Here is an 18555-nt window from a genome sequence, read left to right as displayed (position 1 = left end):
AAAATTTCCTCTCCCTTCTGATGTATCTGTATACTGGATTTCTTTTCTGTAGAATCCTTCTGTGAATTTATATTGATGATCAAATCTCCAGTTTATCTTCTTTGAGAAAACTTGGATTTTTTTTTGTATATTTTTTTATCTGCAGATATCTAAATGCAAACGTTAAATAACAACGAGAATTTAGTCCTAGCGACCATCCTCAAAATAATAATAATAATAATAATAATAATAACTATAAAAATAAATAAATACATATATTATAAACCAAGGTTCGGAATAAAACACGAAAAACATAAATTTTTCTTAAAAATTTTGGCGTTCCCCGACAACGGCGCCAAAAACTTGTGATCGATTTCCGCAAGTGCACGGTTTCGCTTGTAGTAATAAAAAGATATCGATCCCACAGAGAACGCTTTTTAACGAAAACTTATTTTAATTCAGTTTGATTCACGATTTAGGTTTATAATATGGAAAATCGTTCAATTGGATTTGGTTTTGAGATTGAATTAATAAGGATCAGATTAGAATATATGTAGAATGTTAGAAATCAATTCTGTTTTGAGTATGAATTACAAAACAGAAACGTTTAGTGTTTAGAAAAAGAGAATAAATGTATTAGTTTGCATTAAGCAAAGAAAACAACTTTAAACTTTGTATAAATTATAAAAATGTAATAACGTAAACTCCTTCAATTAAAAGGCTTTGAACCGCAGACAATCCTCCTACGGTCGGGTTAGATTGCTACCTTAACCAAATTAATTCTCGAAGAATGAATTTGCCTGAGTGTTCAACAAAGTTTCCTTGTAATGATTTTGAATTTAACTACGTTTTAATGAAAACGCCAGAACTCACTTTGGATTTATTACCTCAAGTGCTACATAAAAGTATATTGAATTATATGAACTTTATTAAATGAATTGTGAATTGATACAAGTTTACAGAGAACAGGAAGCATGGAAGCTTTCGTCGACTTTCAAGTGAACGGGTTGTCAATCCTTTCCTGGAACCTCGTTTAGAGTTTGTCAAGCTCCTGGGTCGAATCCTCTACTCACTCTTCTCGCTTAATCTTCGGAATAGAGATGGGTCGTCTACTACCAAAATGTAAACTAATAAAAACTTATCTAAATCCAAATCTAAATGCTACTGTGTTTGTAACTATTTGATAAACAATGTGTGTACGGCAAATTGCTTTACAGAAATGAAATATAATCTCTGACTCATTTCTGAGTCAGAGTTTCTGCATAAACTCTGCACTAATCTTACAAATCTACTCTCCCTCAACTCTGAATCAACCCTTTATTTATAGATGTTGAAGAGTCATGTTTGAAAGGTCGTGTCCGTTGTGAAGAGTCGTATCCGCTGTGAAGAGACGTTCCTATCCACCCGAACGAACGCGTTTCTTGGTTTTTAAACATGTTAATGGTATGCTTGCTAGAATTTCAGATCTTACCGAGAATGGAAATTCTCGACCGAGAATGGGGAACTGTTGATTTGTCTTCAAAATAAAGGAGAAAGGCGCCAGAATTTAGTGTGTCGCGACCGAGAATTTGGATTCTCGGTCGCGACCCATAATTCTCTACCGAGAATAGGAATTTTTCTCCCGTTTCTGACTTCGTTCACGTCTTCCTCGTACCAGTGTGCTGATTTCTTCGTCTTTTGGCTCCTAACTTAGGGGTTTTCCTTCGTTTTTGACCTCTTTTCGTTCCTATTTGGATTTTACCAAATATTTAGGTACCTTGCATGAAAGAAACATATTCGGATGTAAAAGTACTCTAAATAGATATAAATAACACGATTTCATAGCAAAACTGATGTAAATATTAATGATATTTTAGGTATATTTTGGGCTTAACAGTGAGATTTCTGGGACTTCTGATTGAATATTATAATGAAATTTTCTTGAAGAAAATTGGTGGGCTTGTGGGTAAGGTTCACCATGTGGATAAGACAACTATTGGAGCGGAAAGGGGGAAGTTTGCTAGAGTATGCATTGATATTGACTTATCTAAACCTCTACTATTGAAATTTTGCTTACAACATACCATTTACTATATTGAGTATGAGGGAATCCATAATATATGCTATGAGTGTGGTATGTTTGGACATACTTATGAAGGTTGTCCTAGCAAAAAAAGGGTGAACGAGGGTTTGCAGGAACCTGTTGAGGTTAGGAGTGATGGTATCCAGAGGGAGGGTAATAATTTTGGCCCTTAGATGGTTGCTAGAAGATCTGGGAGACAGAGGATGCGTGCGTTTGTGTCCCAAAATATCCCACCTGACATCAATAAAGAACAGATTTTGGGTATGCCAGACTTTGATGTCAGCCCTATGGATTTCAGTTCAGGGTCGAGATTTTGGGTTCTTCCTCTGGATGAAGGAAATGAATGCTTGGTTGATGATCCTGGTCCACCTCCTGAGCAGTTGAATCTGGGTATGCCAGACTTTGAACATGCTGAACCTTTGGTGAGAAACGTGGATGTAGTAAACCCCCTTTTTGGGTCTAAAGAAGAGGTCCAGGGATGTCCTTAGACTCAAAATCTGCAGGAGATTGAAAGGAATAGGGATGGTATCATCCCTAAAGTTATCAATGAATCCAGGAATGTTAAAGCCATGGGAATTAATAAGATGAGTATGAAAAAACTCAAAGGTTCTCATAAGAATAACCAAAACTCCTTTGGATTCTTAGAGAAACGGGGGGTGGCAGGGACCTCTTCTAGACTCATAGGAGCCCCTAATAAATATCTGGCCTAATGGGGCGGGTCTGTTTTTTGTTGTCCTCCTTATTGATGGATTTATTTGTGTGGAATGTAAGAGGGGCGGCAAGCAAGGCTACCCGTCTCTATGTGAATGATTTAATTAGACAGTTTAACCCTTGTTGTTTTGCTTTACTGGAGACTAAGATTAGTGGAGGTAAAGCAGATGATGTAGTTAAGAAATTTAAAAGCTGGAAGTGTGTTCGGTCAGAGGCTATTGGTCGTGCTGGTGGGATTTGGCTTTTCTGGAAGCCTGATCTTATCCATTTCGATATCGTGAAGATGGATAAGCAATTTATTCACAGTAAAGTCATATGTCCTGGTAAAGACCATTTCTTTCTCACCATCGTGTATGCTGATCCTATCCTCGCCAATCGTAAACGGCTTTGGGAGGTTTTATATGGTATTAGTGCTAGAATAGTGGATGCTTGGTTTGTTGCAGGTGATTTTAATGATATTGCTCTTATGAGCGATCAAAGAGGTGGAGGTAATCATTATATTAATCGGTGTCTGAACCATAAACAGAATATGGATTTGTGTGGAGTGTCGGATCTTGGTGCGGCGGGTCATAAATTTACATGGAAACGTAATAGCACTTTTGTTCGCCTAGACAAAGTCTATGCTAATATCACGGCTTGCAGTCGGTTTCCGGAGGCGGCAGTGCTGAATCTTCCCTTTCGTCATTTTGATCATTGTCCTATCTTATTCAGACTGGTTAGAGCTCCTCATCCTAAAGGGGTAAGACCTTTTCGGTATTTGGTGGCTTGGGAGTCTCACCCGGAGTTCAAAAACTTTGTTCATGACAATTGGAAGCCTCAGTCTAACGTTTTACAACCTGCAGATGGTTTTAGAAGCAACGTTGCAGGCTGGAATAAAAACATTTTTGGCCACATTATCAGAAGGAAGCATAAAATTCTGAGTAGGATTGCTCGGATTCAACGCTCATTGGAGATCAGGTTTGACCATAGCTTAAATTTTTTACTCAGGTCTCTTCAGCATGAGTTGGAAGCTGTGTTGCGTTAGGAAGAGTTGCTTTGGTTTCAAAAATCAAGGAAAGCTTGGATTAAGGACGGAGATTGAAATACTAGGTATTTCCATCTCTCTACGATTATTAGAAGGCAAAAGAATCAAATTGATGCTATCAAAAATCCTAATGGAGAGTGGGTTTATGAGGATGAGGATATTCATCATTTGGCCTTAAATTTCTATAAAGAGTTATTTCAGGACGATCAAGTGGATTTAGAAAGAGCTCAGACAAGGGCTACTTTTCCTTCGATTAGTGAGGAGAAGATTCTTGAAGCCTTTTACCCAATTAATTATAAAGAGATTGGTCAGGCTATCTTTAGTATCGAGGCTACCAAAGCTCCGGGTATTGATGGGCTCCCGGCTGGTTTTTATCATAAACATTGGGAAACAGTTAAGGATGGGGTCTGTAGTTTTGTCGAGGGGTTTTTTTAGAGGATCTGAGGATATTAGGCTGGTTAATAAAACTCTACTTGTTCTGATTCCTAAAATGGAGAATCCTTCTTCTTTCTTACAAATGAGGCCGATTAGCTTGTGCAATGTTCTGTATAAGGCTGTCACCAAAATTGTGGCTAATAGACTTCGTTGTATTCTCCCAGATATTATCAGCCAGAACCAAGGTAGTTTTGTGCCTGGTAGACAGATGATGGATAATGTCGTTATTGCACATGAAATGGTTCATTCGATGAAAGTTAAGAAAGGAAAGCATGGTTTTGTGGCTTTAAAGCTTGATTTGGAGAAAGCCTATGATCGGCTTAACTGGAGTTTTCTTCTTGAGAGTCTGAGGAGAGCTGGGATCCCGGAGAATTGGAGGAGGTTAATTGAGGTTTGTATTACTTCTCTTGTTTTTCAAGTTATGATAAATGGGGATATGTCCGATGATTTTACTCCTTCCCGGGGCATTCGTCAGGGTGACCCTATGAGCTCTTTCTTGTTTGTTATTGCTATGAAGAGGTTGACTCACCTTATACAGGAGGCTATGGTCACTGGGAGATTTCATCCTGTGACCATTAACAAGTTTTTCCCCCTGGTGACACATTTGTTTTTTGCGGATGATGTGATTATTTTTATCGAAGGAAGTGAGGATCAAATTGGTGTGATTATGGATATCCTCATTTGCTTTTGCTCTGCTTCTGGACAAAAACTTAACATCCAAAAATCTCGGATGCTATGTTCTAATAATATGGAACAGGGTTTCTGTAAACAGCTGAGTGAGTTTTCAGGCATTCCTCTTACCAAATCTTTGGGCAACTATCTGGGGATTCCTATCCATAATGATAGAGTGTCTAAAGCGTATTTCAAGGATGTTTTTGACAAAATTAATAGCAAGTGTGCTAGTTGGAAAGCAAAATCACTTTCTCTTGCATGTCGTCTTACTTTGATTCAGTCAGTGAACTGTGCGGCGCCTAATCATATTATGCAAGCTTGTCATCTTCCTGAACCAGTTCTTAACGGTTTAGATAAAATAAATCAGTGTTTTCTATGGGGGGACTCGGTGGAAGGTAGGAAAATCCATCTTGTTCCTTGGAAGGAGGTTTGCCAACCTAAAGGTTTGGGTGGCCTTGGGATTAGACAGGCTAAGGATAATAACAAAGTGTTGTTAATGAAACTCCTTTGGAGGATGTGGCAATCTCCGTCTGCTTTGTGGGTCCGACTCCTTTGCGGGAAGTATAGGAATGATAGGATTTTTGGGGGGCATAAAGAAAAAGTTCAGGTTTGTTCCTTTTTATGGAAAGGGGTTAATGTGGTTTTTCTGAGTTTTGCACTGGTATTGGATGGTCGGTTGGCAATGGGAGATCGATTAGTTTTGGAATGATGCTTGGCTAGGGAAGCAGACTTTGTTGGAGATTTGTTTTATTCCTCCGCATCCGGAGTTTCGAAATTGGAGAATTGCGGATGTTCTGGCTGAGGATGGAGAGTGGGATTGGTCTAAATTTGATCTTTTTTTCAGCCTTGAAACTCTCATGAGAATCCGAGGAGTTAAAGTTAGCGGCATTGAGAAGGATGGCGATACTCGTTGTTGGTCGTTTACTAATAACGGTGTTTACTCTTGTAAATCTGCTTTTGAGGCCTTTAATCAGGATATGGATATTCCTCATTCAAACCTTTGGAAGGTGATTTGGTCCTTGAAGGTTGCTTATCGTATTAGGAGTTTTCTTTGGCTCTGTGCTAAGAATAGGCTCCTGACGAATGTTGAAAGGAAAAGACGACATTTGGTAGATTTTGATGCCTGTAGTAGATGTAAAGCTCATGCGGAAACCAGCTGTCATGTTCTTAGAGATTGTGCTAGAAGTAAGGCTGTGTGGATAAAAGTGTTGCCTGAACAGTGTCTTTCTGCCTTCTTTTCCTATTCGGAACAAGACTGGTTTAGGGAGGGTGTTGGAGGGAAGATTTTGGCTAAGCTCGAGCATGGAACAATTCTGTTTGTTGTGGTCTGCCACCAAATTTGGCATTGGAGGAATGTAGAGGTGGTGGGAGAAGGCGAGGTTGTCATTCCTAATTTGCTGGAGTTCTTCTTTAGGAAAGTTAAATCAATTGTTGAGAGTTTTACAGTTGATAGCTTAGCAGGTTCTATCCAAAGGGCAACTGTTCATCTATTAGGATGGGATAGACCTGGTGAGGGGGTGGTGAAGTTGAATACTGATGGGTCGTGTAAAGAGAATGGAAGAATGGTTGCTGGTGGTGTTTTAAGAGATGTTGGAGGTGCTTGGTTGTCTCGTTTTGCTCAGAATCTGGGCTGGGGCTCTTCATTTATTCCTGAGCTCTGGGGTATCTTTTCTGGGCTTAGGATGGCAGAGGGTCTGGGGATTAGGAAGCTGCTCGTGGAGTCAGACAATCTGGAAGTAGTCAATTTAATTTCTGATAAAAGGGCTCTGTGCTTAGGGAGCCAGAATTTAGTCAAGGCAATTAGAAGGATTTGCTCCTCTTTCGATAGTATCAACTTCTTCCATGTTTACAGAGAGCAGAATCGGGTGGCAGATCGGCTTGCTACAGAAGGCCATGAGAGGGCTTTGGGCGTCTCGATTTTCTCATCTCCCCCTGATTTCCTTTTGTCTTTGCTTTCAGAAGATAATGTGGGAGTTAGCTTTCCTAGGCTAATCCCGGGCTAACTTGTTGTGGTGTTTTTTTTTCCCTTCTTTTCCCTACCAAAAAAAATAATAAAGAAGTTCACCATCAGCTCTTGAAGATCTTCTAATTCCAACAAGATCTGGTATAGTTATTCAACGTTCTGTTAGATACTCTCCAAATGAATACGTTGTAGCTACTATAGTGACTAATTGGGGAGAACAAAAAAACTTTGAAGAAACCATGGAGGATGAACATAAGAAGAAGTGACTTAACAACATGCAAAATGAGTTTAAATCCTTGTATAAGGATAAAACCTTTGAGTTGGTGAAATTACTTGAAGGCAACAATGCTTTGAAGAACATGAAGAAAATAGTTCGCAAGCAAGATTTAAAGTTAGATTGGTTGTGAGGGGTAAAGTCAAATAAAAGGCATTGATTTGATGCAATTTTCTCATCAATGGTGAAAAAGACATTCATTTGTATTGTATTAAGGTTAGCAGCAAGCCATGATCTGGAGGTTGTGAAAATGAATGCGGAAACTGTATGTCTTCATGATGAATTGGAAGAAGAAATATATAGGGAGCAACCGTATGATTTCCAAAAGAAATGAAAAGAGGATTACATTAAAAGTTAAAGAAGATTCTTCATTGAAGCAGGCACCAAGATAGTGTTAAAGAAGTTTGAGTAAGTTATGGGGGAAAAGTTACACGAAGACTATTTCATATCATTGTGCCTTTGTACATAAATTCTTCGATGATAATTTCATTATTTTATTGCTATATATGGATGACATTTTGATTGTTGGCATGAATATTTCCAGAATTAATAATCTGAAGAAACAATTAAACAAAAATATCCACGAAAGACTTAAGTCTAACCAGATCCTTGGCATAAGAATAATTAGATATAGAAGCACAAAAAAGAATTTGGCTATATCATAAGAGAAGTACATTCAAAAAGTACTTCAATAGTTTGACATGAATAAAGCTAAAATCATTAGTTGTTTTCTTGCTAATCATTTTAGATTTAGCTCTAAGTAGAACCCTTCTAAAGATAAAGTGAATGATGAAATGAGCAGAGTTCCATATGCTCCAGCTGTTAAAAGTTTAATATACGCCATTGTATGCACATGACTAGATATTGCGCACATAGTCGGTAACGTGAGTAGATTCCTTTCAAATCCATGAAAGGAACATTAGTTAGCTATCAAATAGATATTCATGTATCTTTGCGATAATTCCAAAATATGCTTATCCTTATCGAGCATGTGTTTGTTGGTTACACAGATGCAGATATAACTAGAGATATTAACACACAAAAGTCTATATCTGGTTACCTAATTATATTTTCAAAGAGGGGAGGGGTTATGTCAATGATAGTCAAATGTGTAAATAACTTATTATGGATGAAGTTCTTCAACGAATTTGGCTTACACAGATGCAGATATAACTGAAGATATTAACACACAAAAGTCTATATCTAGTTACCTAATTATATTTTCGAAGTGTGTTGCATTTTCTACAACTAGAGTGAAGTTTATTGCAACAACACAGACGTGTAAATAACTTATTATGGATGAAGTTCTTCAACGAACTTGGCTTTCTCCAATAAAAGTATTAGTTATTTTATGACAGCTAGAATGTTATTCGCCTTGAAAAGAATTCCTCTTTCCATTCCAAACCAAAACATATTGATAAGTAATATAACTGGATCAAGGATGTGTTTGAGATGAAGCTACTATAACTTGATAAGATCCATACAAATGAAAATAGATCTGACATATTAACAAAGATTTTACTAAGAGAAAAGTTTGAATACTGTCGAACAATTGTAGAGGTAACAAAACCTTCATGTAACCGGGAAGGAAAGAATTTTTAGGTGTTGGTTCTCTTACATGAGGTAACCGCCACATCCAATTAGTAAAAAGAAGATTGATTTGTAAAATAGAAAATTAGGTAATTGGTAAGTGAATGATACTACACCAAATCTTCAACCAAAATTTTTAGTATATGGAATTGTTGGGGCCAGACAAACAACAATACCCATACACAGAAATAATAGAGAAAATAGAAAAAGACACATAATAAAACCTCTTTAACAAGAGTAAAAACAACGAGACCTTTAAGCTACTTATATCTCCACTATAAAATGTCTACAATTTTATAATGGAAAAAACTGTAAAAAAAATCTCTCATACTCACAAACTCAAAGTTTAAATTAAACTCTCTCTAGTTAACTAGTACTGAGATTGCCGCACTTGAACCAAAGAGCTTAAAGTCTAGGGAACACTCCTTTGAGAATCTCAATTTTTTTTCTAATATGGGATTTAGGAATATCCCAACAAAAATGACTATAAACAACTATTGCGTATTATTCATCACGTTTTTTAGAGAAATCAAATAGAAAATAAAATTCTCTTGAGAGATTAATCTCCGGCTAAGGGATTTGAGAGAGTTCTGAGTGAGTGTAAATTATTTTGGGGTGTGATGAAATAATAATATACTTATTTTTAGGGTATTTCTGAAAATTACTTAAGTGTTGCTATTTTTAATTTGTTTTATTTTCATTGTAACTTTAAAAAATTATCCAAAAAAACGTTTTATTTGTACATATTTTAATGTTTTTATAGTGGGAAAATGTTTCAAACTTGATTTGTGGATATAATCCAAGACTAAAGGCGAAACAAGTTAAATTATAACTATCCATTCTATCAGTTGTCTTGTGCGCGTTTTTAATTTGAATTATGTATATTTTATTTTTTCAATAATAAGAAAGGACCAATGTAACACATGTGATAAATGAGTAAGGTTAAGTAAAACACTCACATATCCTACCTAGAGGTAAGTATCGGTATTAAACTGTCGGTTAATCAAACCAAAGTATACCTCATATTTAGAAACCGAACTGAATGAAACTAATTGATTATCGAATATTATATAACCAAATTTTTTTGGGTCCGATTCGGTTACCAACGGAAATATAAATTTATGATATAAATGTCTAAATTATAAAACTTTATGCCAAAAAATACAACATTGTAGTATAGTGAATGGGTTTAAAATTAAAATGTACAAATTTCTAATGAGGTAACTGATAAATATAAAGTAATAGATACAGAGATGAAAATTAATTTAGATAAACATGAAAATGTGTTATTCATAAAGAATAGTAATATTGAAGAAAAGCATATGAAAAATTTGAGGGCAGTAGTACTTGTCAAAGGGCTATTGGTTCCCACTTCTTCTCTTTGGGAGCTTTTTGGTTGACTTTCGGTTATAGGGCAATTGCGTGTCACCTTGCAATATTAGATAAATTAAAGACTTTCAAAGGAATTAATTAATGTATTTTTAACTTTTCATTAGCTTTTTTTAAAGCAAAAAAAAAAAAAAAAAAAAAACTAATGAAAAGTTCAAAATACAGCAGTTGGTATTCAGCTAGATCTGTCGCAGTTAAATTTAATTTAGAATGATTTTAATTTCTATTTTAAATCTAAATCTAAGAGTAACTTAAACTATATAAGATCTAGGATTGGTATTTTATATACGGAACTATTCGGTGATGTGTTTTTTTTTTTTCAGTAAAATTAGAAGTTTGGGTTATTTAGAGGTTTTATCAAACCACTAAATGTTTGAAATAAGTTATCGGGTCTAAAAAGCTAATTTTGAAAAACTGGTTTTATGAGTTTTTTAATCAGTTTATTGCTTTATCTCTTTTGAATGACATTACTATCCATAATTACTATCTTTTAACCCTAAATAAATGTTTTAGTATGTCCTTATTTACCATTTTACACAAACAACTATTAACAATCAGCTAAGTTTTACTAAACAAGTTTACACAATCAGCTAATCAAATCAGCTAACAGCTATTTGTCAGGATCATAATTTATTAGTTGTTAATTACTTTTTAGGAATGGTAATTAAGGATATATATAATCTTTTTGTTGATATAGTTTTTTAATATACACATATTTGATATCATGCAAAATGACATCACATGGATGACGTCATTCTCATCCTCTTTTGAGATAAAAGGCCACGTGCGGAAACTAGCGGCCCAAGTCTAAATGACAGCGGTGCAGGTTCAACAATGAGCGGTCAATGACATCTAACCACAAAAACATTTGCTTTGCTATTTAACTACTCAGAAATTAAAAAATCAAACAATAAAATAACACTTTCAACTATCATATTTATATAGCAACACTTAATTTTTTTTTTTTTTTAGTTTTGAATAATAATAATTGTTAACTATTAGAGAGCATTGTCTCTAGAACGAAGAGTGGCTGGAAAAGATGAGGTGGCATTTCTAGCCACCCAACCATTACACATGCTTTTAAGGAATTAGGAATCCCAAATTCATAAGTATTTCTAAGGAGGTGACAACCTTAACTGAATCAAACATTATAAATAGACATGTATGAACACAAGGTTCGATACGTTAACTGCTATCTTTCAACTAGTTCATACCATTCAATCTGATCTAATCATAAAATTGAATTAGACATCGGAATGGATTCACTGAAGTCCGATCCCATTTGACTTGCGCTCTGTTTTAAAGGTTGAATACAACGATGAATTGATCCAATGGTTTGAACATGTAAACAATATCAAGTCACAAGTTATCACATGCCAATTAATATTATGTATATATACTCTATGTTAAGAATGTAATTTCTAAATCTATCAAAAAAGAAAGAATGTAATTTCTAAACAAATAATATAACATATTAAAAATGAAAGAATACATCTTTTTAAGAGAATGCAATTATATATATGCATATATTTGTTGAATAATAGTATTATTTTAAATAGCTTAACAAATAACAATATTAATCTATTTTTTCACAAAATTTTTTTATATACTCACGTATATTTATTTATTTAAAAAAATATATAAAAATTCAAAATGTAATATTACCTTTATAAGCAAATAAAATTCAATCCATCACGGAATAATTAAAAATAATAAATTTGATGTTTCTAAAATAGGAATTATTAAGAAAAAGTATTAGTACTTGTTTAGAAAATCTTTAAAAACGCCATTAAGTTTTGGGTCAATTACATGAATATCATAATTAAGTACAAAATTAAAATTAAGTCATATCACCAAACTTAATTCTTAATATATCATTATTCTCTATATATTATGATTTTACATTATAATTTAAAAATTCTAGACTCCAATTCATAAATCATAAACCCTATAAAATATATTCTAGACTTCTAAATTATAAATTCTAATCCTTAAATATATTAAAAGTACTGATTTTAACTACTTTAGCATAATCCAAAATTATAACTTGACATAGTTGTAAATAGTTTTTAAAAAATGAATTTCTGTGTAATTTTCCCTTAAGTTTTCTTCTTTTCTTTTTTGTAAACAACAAAAGTTCAAAACTTTCTCATAACATTAAAAGCTTTATGGACCAAATTGGTGTTTTAGGCCCATCAAACCCTTCGTTTAAAATGTTGTAGAGTGGGCTAAATTACAATGTCAATAGAACTAAAAATAAAAGCCCCTTTTTTCTAGAAAAACAAAGGTTAGGCTTTTACCAAAATTCTACTAGAACCAAAAAAAATAAAGGGAAAATTACACAGAAATTCATGTTTTAAAAACTATTTACAATTATATCAAGTTATAATTTTGAATTATATCAAACTAATAAAACTAGTATTTTTAATATATTTTAAAGATTAAAATTTATAAATTAAAAGTCTAGAATATATTTTTTAGGGTTTATGATTTATGAATTGGAGTGTATAATTTTTAAATTATGGTTTATAATCATAATATATAGAGAATATTGATATATTAATAATTAAGTTTGGTGATATGACTTAATTGTAATTTTGTATTTAATTATGATATTCATGTATTTGACCCAAAAGTAAATATTATATCTAAAATTTTAAATTACTAAAAATCTTTAAAACAAATAAGTGTATTTTCGGAAGAGAAATTTACATGAAATGTCACTTTTGGTCGTTATATTTTAGTGTCTAACTACCCAATTTCTGAGTGTGACTTATTTTTAAATTTTTATTTAAAAAATACAGTTCTTTATGCATTCTATTTTTATTGTGTCTTTTTGTTTCCTTTTTTCTATCGTTTTGTATTTATTTTCATTCGCTTTCTGCTTGATATTTTTTTTGTTTGCTTATTTTTTTATATTAAGCTCGTGTTTGTATTTTGTGTTTGATTGTTTTTCTTTATTTGTTTGTGTTTTTTTTTTGCGTCTTTGTTGTAGGTACATTGGTTAGAGGTAGTAAGAAAATGAATTTGATTTTTTGTTTGATAATGGAAAAACTTATACTGCTTTAAGTTCTACAGATTCTGAACGAAAATCTTTGCTACAAATGATTGACAATTTAAATACTCCTAGAGCTCTTAGTATTGTTGGTAAGAGAAAATGGTTCTAAGGGGCAACGTTCCTCTTAGGAAGTAGAAGAAATAGTCGGTGATAAAGTTGCATCTTAATGAGAAAAATGATAAGGATGTGGGTAAACTTGTGGGTTATGTTTTGAAAAATGAAGCATTTTAGTAGAAAGATATATGAGAATAAGCGAGTGAAGGACTGAGTAAAGAAATCTTTAAAGAAGTCTTCTGTTACGCTAGAATAATAGAAAGATATTACGACTAATTACAACAAATAAAGAATAGTTAAATACAATATAAAATAGAGATATTAACATAAACAATCTAATCTAATCCTTATCACGTCCCCTCAAAACAGAGAGAAACTGATTTTGCGAACCAAGTTATTGAAAATGGAGGGAGAAAGAGGTTTTATAAGAGTATCTGCTAGCTGATCATTAATCGATATGTAAGCTACTCGTAGATTTTCGGATTGCACATTTTCACGAACAAAATGATAATTAAGAGTCAGATGTTTCATTTTAGAGTAAAACATTTGGTTTGCACTAACATATGTAGCACTTGCATTATCACAATAAATGACGGGAACAGTAGATGATGTCAATTTAAGCTCTTGAAACATATTTTTAAGCCATAGAACTTCGGCCGTCACAATAGCTACAACCTTATATTCAGCTTCCGTAGAGGAATGGGCACGAGTGCATTATCTCTTTGATGCCCAAGATATTGTATTTTTGCCAAGATAAACCATGTAAGTTGTACTGGAAATATAATAATCTCTATCACGAGCCAAATCCGCATCTGAAAAAGCATGAATAGTGAAGGGTGAATCTTTATAAAGAACCAAACATGTGGTGGATGTACCACTGGGATAGCGGAGAAGGCATTTTAAAGCATGCATATGTTCTTCAGTAGGGCGATGCATATATTGAGCCAATTTGTTGACCAAGAAGGCAACATCCGGACGAGTGAGACTAGGGTACTGAAGACTACCAATGAGAGGACGATAGTAGTATGATCAGAAATAGCCTTTCCTGTAAGCGTCAAAGGTGAATGAGTAGTTTGAGGTGTGGCGATGGTCTTGGCATCATCCATATTAGCCATTGCATAAGATATCAAATATTATTTTTGCTGACTTGAAAATAAACCAACAGGATGTAGAAGAACTTCCACAACTAGAAAATAGGAGAGAGACCCCAAGTCTTTGAGAGAGAAGCTAATAGGAACGTTTTATCCCTATCTTTTAGGGTGAATTACAGTTTATTCTTGAGCTAATAATAATGTTTAGCAATAAGTTCTTCGTATATTTCAATAAATCAACGAAATGTAACAACATGTGTACTTTTAGTTAATTTCAATCATTTTGAATCTTATTTTATTATAAATAAAGCAAATAAATAAATCAAGTAATCTCGAGTTCAATGATTGCATTTACAGGCTTAAGAAACGCACGCAAGATGCAAGAGATAGATAAAAAGCACAGAAGCAATGCATCACACGCCATGTGAACAGAAGAAAATACCCTTCTAAAGCCCCCATAGCGTGTGGGAAGTCAACTCAGTGAGTGGGTGTGAAACGGACAAAAACGGCAGTCAAAACTAGGGGTGCAAGCGAGCCTTGGTAGTTCGCAAACTATTCGAGCTCGGCTCAGTAAAAGCTCGATCAAAGCTCGGCTCGATATGGCTCGACTCGAGTTCGGGATCGGCTCGAGCACTAACGAGCTGAGTCCGAGCTTCCTCAGGTTCGGCTCGAAAGCTCGCGAGCAGGCTCGATTATTTTTAATTACTATATATATTTCATTATATATATTTAATATATATTTCATTAGTTATTTAGTTTTCATCACAATTCACAAATTAAATGAGATTAATACATATAAAAAATGGCACAAAAAAAGTTTAGACATTTGAGTCTTTAGCGAGACAATTAGGTTTTGATAAGGAATAAAATACATTACAAAGTTTAATATATATGTCATTGTTTGAAATTTTTCTCCGAACTTATGTTTTCCGATCACAAGTACTATATACTGGTTTGGAATCTCGACAATAACATGCTTGTTTTTCTTTATAAATATTTTAAACTCATATGGAGTATGTTATAAGGCTTTTCTATTTTTTACGCTACTTATTCTATGTATGTATGATGAATTTGGTTAAAGCTCGTTAGAAGCTCGATAAAAGCTCGGCTCGGTCGAAGCTCGGTCAGATTCGGTCAAAGCTCGGCTCGGTCAAAGCTCGTCAAAGCTCGATTCGAGAGGGCTCGGCTTGAGATATTAACGAGCCAATACCGAGCCTACCTAGGGTTCGGCTCGGTTCGGCTCGGTTGCACCCTTAGTCAAAACGGTGAATTTTTTGCATTTTCCTAGTCAACAAACAGAACACATGCCAAGTGACTGTCCCACTCGGTATGTGGATGGCCCACATGGTGTGTGGACCATCCACACGGTGTTTACCCAGCTTGGAGCAGCTCTAATTTCGTTGAATTTTGCCCGAATAAGGCAGAAGCAAGCCCACACACCGACTGACTATCCAACTCGCCGTGTGGGCCCAAAATTTAGCATTTTAGTGTGTGAATGACCAAAAATAAATGTAAATACTATTATACCCTTGAGCTTGATTTGTGTATTAATAGGAGTGTTTGGCACTCAAATAGGTATTTAGTTGTTTTTTGTAATAAAGTTCCTTACACCTTGAGAGCTTGTTGTATTTCTCTCGTTCCCCCGATGAAGTTACGTTCCATCCTCATTCCTTAAGCTCGAGAGTTCCAACTCTGAATCCGAAGTGATGGCCTTGAGTTCGGTTAGCTAGTTCTAAGGGCTGATTCTTCTTCCCTTTTTTCTTGTTAACTAGTTTGTACTCTTCCCATGTACTAGATTCGGTTGTATTTCGTATTTATGCTTTTCACAGTTATAATATATGGTTTACGATTTTCAGTTTCATTATACTTGTTGATGTTTATTCCTTGCTTTGATTCTCATAATTGATTATTGTATAGATTGATTACGAACTCCGAAATCCATTAGGATTCATATATGTGTTGCCTTACCGGAATTGACAATGCGGAAACCGTAGGAATTAATGAGCCACGAAACTTATGGGCCCTAGTTTCTGAACCTAAGAATTAGAGTCGCCTTAATCAAATTGGTATTTATTTCCGATAAGCAAACCTAACGATCATATCTTCCGTAAACACTAATTCTTTCAAGTGTTCAACTAAGTTTCCTTGTAACTACGTTTTAATGGAAACATCAGAACCTTACTTCGATGGTAACATCAAAGTAATTACAGAAATATATATTGAATTGTGTAAACGTTTTATTATAGAATTGTGAATCATAATAGTTAACAGAGAAAAGTAAACATGAGAGCATTCTAACTAATTTGAGTTCCGGGTTGTCAATCCTTTCCTCAAACTTCGTTGGAGTTTGTCAGACTCTAGTGTCGCTTCCGCTGTTTAGTTCTTCTCATTGAATCTTCGGAATAGAGATGGTTTGTCTTCTACCATAATGAAAACTCGTCTTCGAATCAATTCTTAATCTAAACTTAATCGCTACTGTGTTTGTAATAAATCTAAGAACAATTTGTGTACATCAAGATTGCTTTATAGAAATGTAAACTAATCTTTGACTCTTTTCTGAGTCAAAGATTCAACATAACATCTGCTCTCTAAACTCTCATTAACCAACTCAACATTGAACTCTGAACTTCTTCATCTATTTATAATATTCCAAAAGGTGTGTTTGAAGGGTCGTATCCATTGGAGAAGAGTCGCCTCTATCCGGATGAAAGAACGCGTCGTTTGGAAATTAACACATGTAAAATGTGTGCTGGAACCTTCGCTGCTGCTACCGAGATTTAAGAATCTCAGTCGCGACCTGGGGCTTGAATGAAAGTGTGTTTTTATGCCTGAAGGACGTGTGTCGCGACCGAGATATGGGAATCTCGGTCGCGACACGAGTGTTTATTCCCGGTTCTCGACTGTTTCCCGTCTCCTCATATCAGTCTTCTGAATTACGCGTACTTTTAGCTCGAAATTGTGATTTTCCTCTCATTTTTGCTCCGTTTTAGCTCCTATTTGGATTTTACCAAATAATTGAGTACCTTGCATCAAAGAAACAAATATAGACGTAAAAGTATTCTAAATGAACATAATCAACATGATTTTAATACAAAACTGAGGTAAATATCGATGTTATTTTAGGTATATTTTGGACTTAACAAACTCCCACACTTAAGCTTTTGCTAGTCCCGAGCAAAATTATCATTAAATTTATCTTTTCAACCGATCTTTGGAAATAGAATATATTTCCACATAACATTTTTAAATTAGTTAAACCAAAAGATAAATTTCTTTTAGGTACATTTATACGCGAAACATCAAACTAGTTAGGATTAAAGTGATTATCATCTATCTTGTATGGCAATTTTTGTAATGAAGCATTCGGAACGGGTGTAAGCACGTATGTTTTTGATCTTCGGTCTCAAGGCATTTATAAGCACAGAATTTCCTTTCCCAAACCTATACGAAAATATATAAATATGAATTTAGGTTTTTGTTAATTGATTTGCTAGTCACGCCCGTGATAAGGGTGGTCTCGACCGTAACTTTATATACATTTATTAATTTATGTCCGTTTAAGAGGTCCTAACCATGCCATGGGTGGACGCAACCGTGACTTTAAACTTAGACATGTTATTTGCTTTTAATTTATATTTTAACGTTCCTTTCATACCTCAATCGTGATAAGGGTGGTCGCAACCGTGGCCAAAAGTACTGTTTTACTAATTTTTCTTCCCTTTCATACCTCGACTATGACATGGGTGCTCGCAATCGTGGCCAAAAGTTAAGAATACGACTACTTAAAATTTTAATATGGGAAAGAAAATAGTACATTCATCCTATATTGACTTAAATCAACATGTATTATGGCTAAATTTTCCCTAAAAACTTCAATTGATTTATTTAAAGTAAGACGAAATCAAACCAAGCGAAAAAGCTAAATATGTTAGTTTGATTAATGCCTATAAACCTAATCGAAAAATAGAAATAAGAACTATATTTATTATGCATTGGCATAATATAAAAGAAAAATCGAAATAAAGAATTTATTACTTATATACATTCACTCAAGACTTTTTCTTTACAAAATCGTGTCAGAGATGTTTTTAATAATATTCAATATTGTTGCCCTTGTAGAAATATTTAACTATTTCTAACATATTGATAACCTAAATAGTATATGTATATATATTTTACTTTAGCATATGTAATATGTACTAAAAAAAATTTTACGTAGGCAAAAATGTATATGCAAAAATAATATGACAAAC

This window comes from Euphorbia lathyris, chromosome 5 (assembly GCF_963576675.1).
Source record: "Euphorbia lathyris chromosome 5, ddEupLath1.1, whole genome shotgun sequence".
Taxonomy (NCBI): domain Eukaryota; kingdom Viridiplantae; phylum Streptophyta; class Magnoliopsida; order Malpighiales; family Euphorbiaceae; genus Euphorbia; species Euphorbia lathyris.
The sequence above is the reverse complement of the archived record's forward strand: the minus strand, read 5'-3'. Positions refer to the sequence as shown.